The sequence below is a fragment of the Cavia porcellus genome, unplaced genomic scaffold (assembly GCF_034190915.1).
Source record: "Cavia porcellus strain 051 isolate PalLab524CR breed Dunkin Hartley unplaced genomic scaffold, mCavPor4.1 scaffold_27, whole genome shotgun sequence".
Taxonomy (NCBI): Eukaryota; Metazoa; Chordata; class Mammalia; order Rodentia; family Caviidae; genus Cavia; species Cavia porcellus.
Genome location: NW_026947510.1, coordinates 43,627,362 through 43,634,155, shown reverse-complemented (window position 1 = coordinate 43,634,155; position 6,794 = coordinate 43,627,362).

Here is a 6,794-nt window from a genome sequence, read left to right as displayed (position 1 = left end):
GTAAGAAATTAACAACAATAGTAGTAATAGAGAACAGTTAAGACAGTATACTATAGTAAAAAAATACGTGATGGTGGTTCTCAAGATATTGTATATCACTGGACCTTCTTTTTGTGATGATCTGAGATGTTGTAGTACCTACATGATGAAAAGAAGTGAGACAAATGACATAGACACTATGACCTAATGTTGGATCACTCTGTGGTGGTTACTTACATAAACACTGTAATATTGCTGGAGTCAGTCTGATAACTGAGAGGGCTACTAGGTGACCAGTGGCCAGGTAACCTGTATGACATGGATATTCTGGGTATTGAAATGAGTCACATCTTGATGGGGCAAAGCATTATGGCATTAGATTCTTAATGCTCTCTGAATAATGTGTAATTTAAACCTCATGAATTGCTTATTTCTAGAATTTTCCAATTAATATTTCAGACAATTATTGAATGTGTGGGCAACTGAAATTTCAGAAAGTAAAAATCTCTGGTATAGGGATGGGAACTATGTGCTTGTACCTAAGACTTTATTCTTAAAATCAGGTGCTGGCTTTAACATTTTCTGCTTCCAATTTGCTGTTTGTTTTATTTTGTTTTGGTGCACAGTTGGGTCCATATTGAGGCAAAAATAATCTAGAAGTGCAGTGTTTGGCCATGCCACCATTATCTCTTTCCTTTCTAGTATGCAAATTTGCCAACAATAGGAATACTAATGAATTTAAGCCTTAGTATAAAAAGGCTATCTATCAAAAATTTTAAAGGATGTTAGCAAGCTTTATATTTCATTGGAATAAGGCACCCTGAAGGCAGCAGTTATCTATAGAAGAGAGGAGGAAGTACAAAGGACCAATGAAGAAGAAAGCAGAGCAATGGATGGGCTTGTGGTAAGTCACCACCTATCTGGGTTGGAAGAAATCCAGATTCAAATTTCCTTCATCTTACCGAGGAGGAGAAAGCCAGATGTTGGGACGGGGATAAAGGAGAGAAGAGGACAACAGTTTTATGGACCATTCCGCACACTAAGGCTCATCTGAGTTCCTCATAATCTGTCCTTTCTGCTCAGACAGGGGTTTTGAGGTGGGTGTTTGACATTTAGGAATGAGCCAGGTTACCCAATCTGTCACAGACTATGCACTGACTGTGTGAAAAGCTGGCAAGTGGCATTATTGAAAGTGGAACCAGACAAGATGCTAGAAGAGTATAGAAAGCAGAAAAGCTTGGACATGTGGGAGCTTCAGGAGGAGAGAGTCACTGAAGTGTGTGACGTGTAGGTCTCCAGCCTGCCAAGCGGTTCATTAAGGGGCAAGAATGTACTGTTTTCAACCTACAGTAGAAAGATAGTTATGACAGCTTGGCTGTCACCATTAGAGGAGAAAAACCTTTTCAACGTATTCTCCCAATTAAAATAAGTATCAAATCAAACGTGAATAAATGTAAGTGAAGTCTATGATGTGAAAACATTGTATATGAATTTCAAGTAAAAATACCAGAAGTGAGGATATGTTAACTAGGTGTTAGCTAGAATTGTATAAAAATAAGGAAACAGACTCAGTGGAAGTATTTTTCATAAATTATGTGAATGAGAGTTTTAAATATAGATATTCTAAGAAGAAGAACATGGAAAATGTAGTAAAAATAAAACACATGGCAAAATTATTAACTACATTTGTTTAGCAAAGTCATTTTTCTGTGTCAGAGATATATCTAGAAATCCAGTAAATTTTCATTTATTTATAAATTTATATATTCATCTGATAAAGTATCTAAGTCACTTTTCTCATTGCTGTACTAAAATACCTGACACTTTCAACTTATAGGACGAGAAGATCATCTGGACTCACATTTTAGACATTTCAGTGCCTGTTTGGCATACTTAAACAGAAGTGGCACAATGGAAGAGCCTGGTAGAGGAAATCTGCTTAGTTTGCAGGATTCAGGAAGCAGAGAGGAAAGGGAGAAGCCAAGGAGAGAGGTATATTCTCCCTTACTGACTTTCCTTTTCTGGCCTCACCTCCTGACAGCACACTTTTTTGCTGAACTGAGCAGTTCTACTGATGGGTACTGTGTGTCCCATGATCCAGGCACCCTCTACAAGGCCTGCCAGTAGGCATATTCTTGATCTAAACCATAACTGAGTGTCAGCTATGTGTCATATAGAGGTGGTGAAACTCTATCTCTACCTTTTTACAGTCTTTGCTGGAACTGAGAATTAAATTGACAAGATTGATTAATAGGAGAAAAGCAGATAGATTTTTGCATATACTCAAGTGCTCATAGGCAGTTGATGAGACTAACAATTGGCAAAACCTCATTGCTTAAGAGATGCACCTTGATGCACTTCCTGATAAATGAATTTGCTTCCTGATAAACCCTTCATAGGCTGAAAATATCCTAAGATGAAAATCTGTTTTTTTGGAGTGCATTTTCTGGGAAATGGTGGAACAGTAAGCAGCAGAGTAAATAGCTTCTCTGAGTGAAACAGTCTAGATGCTGGAATATAGCATTCTGGAGAAGACCTTCTGGAAAGAAGTGGGTCCCCTCAACCCAGGAAGAAACTAAAGTGAGAACTGAAGCCCATTGAGAGAATTAAAAAAAAATAAGAAAAACTTAAACAGAAGAAGGCAGTAGCTGGTGGTGTTTTCACTGGAGCTGGAACCACCACACCAGAAGCACTATTGGATATGCATGGGCACAGTGAAGCAGGTGGCTAGCAAGCCTAAAGGCCTTGGTGGGGAGACGTGGTGGCAGAGGGGAGCAGCAGACCAGAGAACCACATTGGCTGGCAGTGAATGTGGGGGGACTCAGTTCTCCCATGGGAGTGGGAGATTGGCCAGGTGCCATTTTGGAGTTGGGCAGGATAAACCTGGAGACACAACTGCAGCCAGCTTCATTCAGCCACTCTTAGCTCAGAGCAGATTAGTGGAAATTGGTTGGACTAAGTCCCATCACTCTGAGCAGTCCAATAGCCACTACCAAGGTTTCCCTAAAGCTATCTCTAACCAACCCCACCCAGTGCACACCAATGTGGTGAAAATTCCCTGTGGTTAATCAGCTCAGAAGGGAGGGGCCAGCCTGCCCCACCCCTGCTTACACTCCAGGAGCTGGGAAAAGCAGCAGACAGCAGCAATCCCTAACAAACACTTCAGAGTAATTATAACCAATACAGGAAGTGCCAGGGACCCCACTACCCACTTATCTGGAAGAAACCAGGAACATAACAAGAGGAAGAAGCAAAAGGCAGGCTCTGGCCTCCAACCCAAGCAGTACTGGTCCAGGAGATGTAAACACAGAAGAGATTGGGAGTTACACACCTGCAGTTTTTGAAGCAACAGCAACTGAAATAAAGCAAAGCAACGTGAAACTATAAAAGAAATTAGAACAGAAATACTATTACAGGTAAAAGAAGATATGAGAAACATAATAAAAGCATTGCCAAGCACCTCTAAAGAAGACACAGATGAAAGAGTAGAAGAGCATAGAAAAAGGAGGGAAACCTTCAGTGAAGAATATAAAAATAATTTAGAACACATGAAACGTTCAAAAAGATTACCAGGAAATTAAAACTCCATTGAAAGCTGGCAAAACTGCTTGAAAGAAACTAAACATAGACTATCACACCTTGAAGACAGGTTTGCAGCTTATGATTATGAAAGGAAAGATCTCTTAAAACTAACAAGGAACCAGAAAGTAACAATACAAAGGCTAGAAGATGACAAGAGAATCTATAACTTAAGAGTAAAAAATGAATGAAAAAGCAGGGGTAAACACAAGTGCAGTACAAAGGCCATTTACAGAAATAATTAAAGAGAACTTTCCAAGCATAGGAAAAGGAAATGATATTCTGATATATGAGGCATACAGAACTCCAGCCACCTACAACCAAAATAGATCTACACCCAGACATATCATAATCAAGATCCCAGAAATTCAACAGAAGAACAGAATGTTAAAAGCTGTCAGAGAAAAGAAACAGATCATCTATAAGGGAAAACCCATCAGAATCATGGCAGACTTCTCGACACAAACCATCAAACCAAAAGGAGCTTGGAGTGAAGTATTCCAAGTCCTGAAAGAAAATAACCTCCAACACAAATTGATGTATCCTGCAAAACTATCTCTCAAAATTAATGGAGAAACAAGATGCTTCCATGACAAAGAGGAATTGGGGGAGTTCATGACCACCAAACCAAACCTACAAAAAAATACTGAAGGAAATTCTAGAGAGAGAGATAATAAAGGCCGTGATTTCAGGAACAGTGGCATAGGGGCTCACTGAATGGGACAGACAGTGGGATGAAGGGGAAAAGTAGGCAACTGACAGCACAAAAATAACATGGCAGAGATGAGGCAGAGAAGGTTGGTATGATCACTAATATGGATGACCTCGATTCACCAATAAAAAGAAACACACACAGAGTGGATCAGGAGATAGGGTTGGTCTATCAATATGCTCTATATAAGAAATACAATTAATCCAAAAGAGGGTTTATAGTCTGAAAGTCAAAGATGAGAAAACAATACTCTGTGTGACAGGGAATTAGATAAAAGTGGGGGTAGCTTGCCCATCAGCTGCAGATTGGCTAGAAAGCCATAACACTTTTATACAGTGGAAAACTACTCAGCTACAAAGAAAGAAAACCTTGAGGCTCTTGTAGGTAAATGGATACAACTTGAGATCATGCTCAGGGGTAAAAAGGTTCAGAATCACTTAGGTGAACAGCGGGCTGCCTCCCTAATCTAAAAACTAGTGGATGCAAAATGTATAATGCACCCTGTGAAAGTGAAAGGGGAGGAACTAAAAAGGGAAGGTGGTGGCCATTGTTAATCTTTTATTATGATTTGAAACCCATATTATTCTCATCATTCTGCTTAGTGTGGTTTTATTCTGTTCCAGTTTGTCTTCTTGTATTAGATTTGATGGTCTAGACAGCTGTTCCAAAGATAGCAGGATATACTATGGTAACCATTTTTGATTTCCTATTAACTTAATCTGAAGCCCTGTATTGCTTTCACTGTCTTGTTTTGACTGATTTTATTCGAATCTGTTTTGTTTGATAGTATCAGGTCTGAGGGTATAGGCAACTACCTTGAAGACAGTAAGATTCACTATGATACCCCATTCTGGTTTAACTATTATCTTCTTTTGAAGTCCTGTAATGTCTCCAATGTTTTGTTTTTATTGATTTTGTTCTGTATTTTTAAGTTCAATTTTATTATGCCTGATGATATGGGCAATTCTTTTGAAGATAGCAAGAGGCATTATGGTAACTATTGCTGATCACCTTGTATTTTGTTTTTATGTCATGTACTATGTCCATCCTTTTATTTTGACTGACTCTTTTGTCTTGTCACATTTGGTTTTATTCTCTTCAAAATAAATATTAAAAAAAAAGAAAAATGCACTTAATGCACCCAACCTACATAGCAGCTTAGGAGCACAGTCCACTCGTGTCTGCCCTCTTGATTGCTTGACTGACCAGAAGCTGTGTCTCACTGACAGTGTCCAGAGTGTTGTACTGCCTATCACTGTTAGGGAAAGATCAAAAATAAAATATTGAAATATGGTATACTGAATGTAGAATCATTTTCATCCCATTGTCAGACTGAAAAACTATAAATTGAGCCATTGTCCCATTTGTACAATACGTTGAACAAAGACCAGCAACTGAGAAAAAGTAACTAAGATGTGAAAGGAAGATAAGAATGATTTAACAAGATCTCTTTGTAGGTATTTTCTAATTTCAACTTCATCTTTGGTGACAAGATGTTTCTTCTCTTCTGGCACAGAGAAATCATCTTTCACATGACAGTTTTCTCTCATCTATGCTGATAAAAACATTTCTTCATTCCTGGAAAATGGAGACCAGTGTCCTATTTATCATTCTCTTTTCAAGTACCTTTAGATCAAAATAATCTCCATGGCGAGGTGGCTTGTTTCAAAGTGACACATTCTATTACTCTTCACCAACCATTGTTCTGGGTGTTCAGGACATATAAGTAAGTCAGACATAAAATGCCTTGCTCCTGTGTCTTACATTCTTAGAAATAAACATAAGAATTAAATTAATCATAAAATTAATAGGAAAATGATAAGTGCTATAGAATCAAGAGATGGGAACAGGAAATGTGTGTATGTATTTGTAGAGAGAGGAGGGCCATACATAGAGTAGGGTTTTGCAGAAGGAAAATCTTTAGAGGAGATGATATTTAGCCAAAGTCTTGAAGGAGGGGTAAGACTATTTCAGGCAGAGAAAACAGCCAGGGTCAAGCCCTAAGGTTAGAGCATACATTACACCCGTGTGTAGTGGAAGAGAATGAACCTAGAACCAAGCGAGCCAGACGGAGACCGGAAGATGACATCAGGGAGGTATCAGCAGCCAGAGCACATTAAACTCACAGGTTGTTGTAAGAGTTTGGCTTCAGGAGCTATTAGAGCACTTTGCATATAATGGTAACTTAGATTTTTAAAATTTTTAATTACTTTTATTGGTGCATTTTAGATAATCATATGATCCCATTCATCTTAGGGGACTGACTTACATTTTTAAAGGATTTTAAAAGGATCTCTGCTAAGAACAGGCTGTAGAATGGAAGAGAGGAAGCATGTAGATTGACTGGTAAGGATGCTACCACAGTAATTCAGGTAAGAGATGGTGCTTAGAGAAGGTGACAGCATTGCATATGGTGAGGATAAATGACAGACCTCTGCATATGTTCTGCAGTAGTTTGCCCTTATGCATGCTTTTGATTTCTGTAGATTCAGCTACCCACGGTCAAGTGTGTTCAGAAAATATC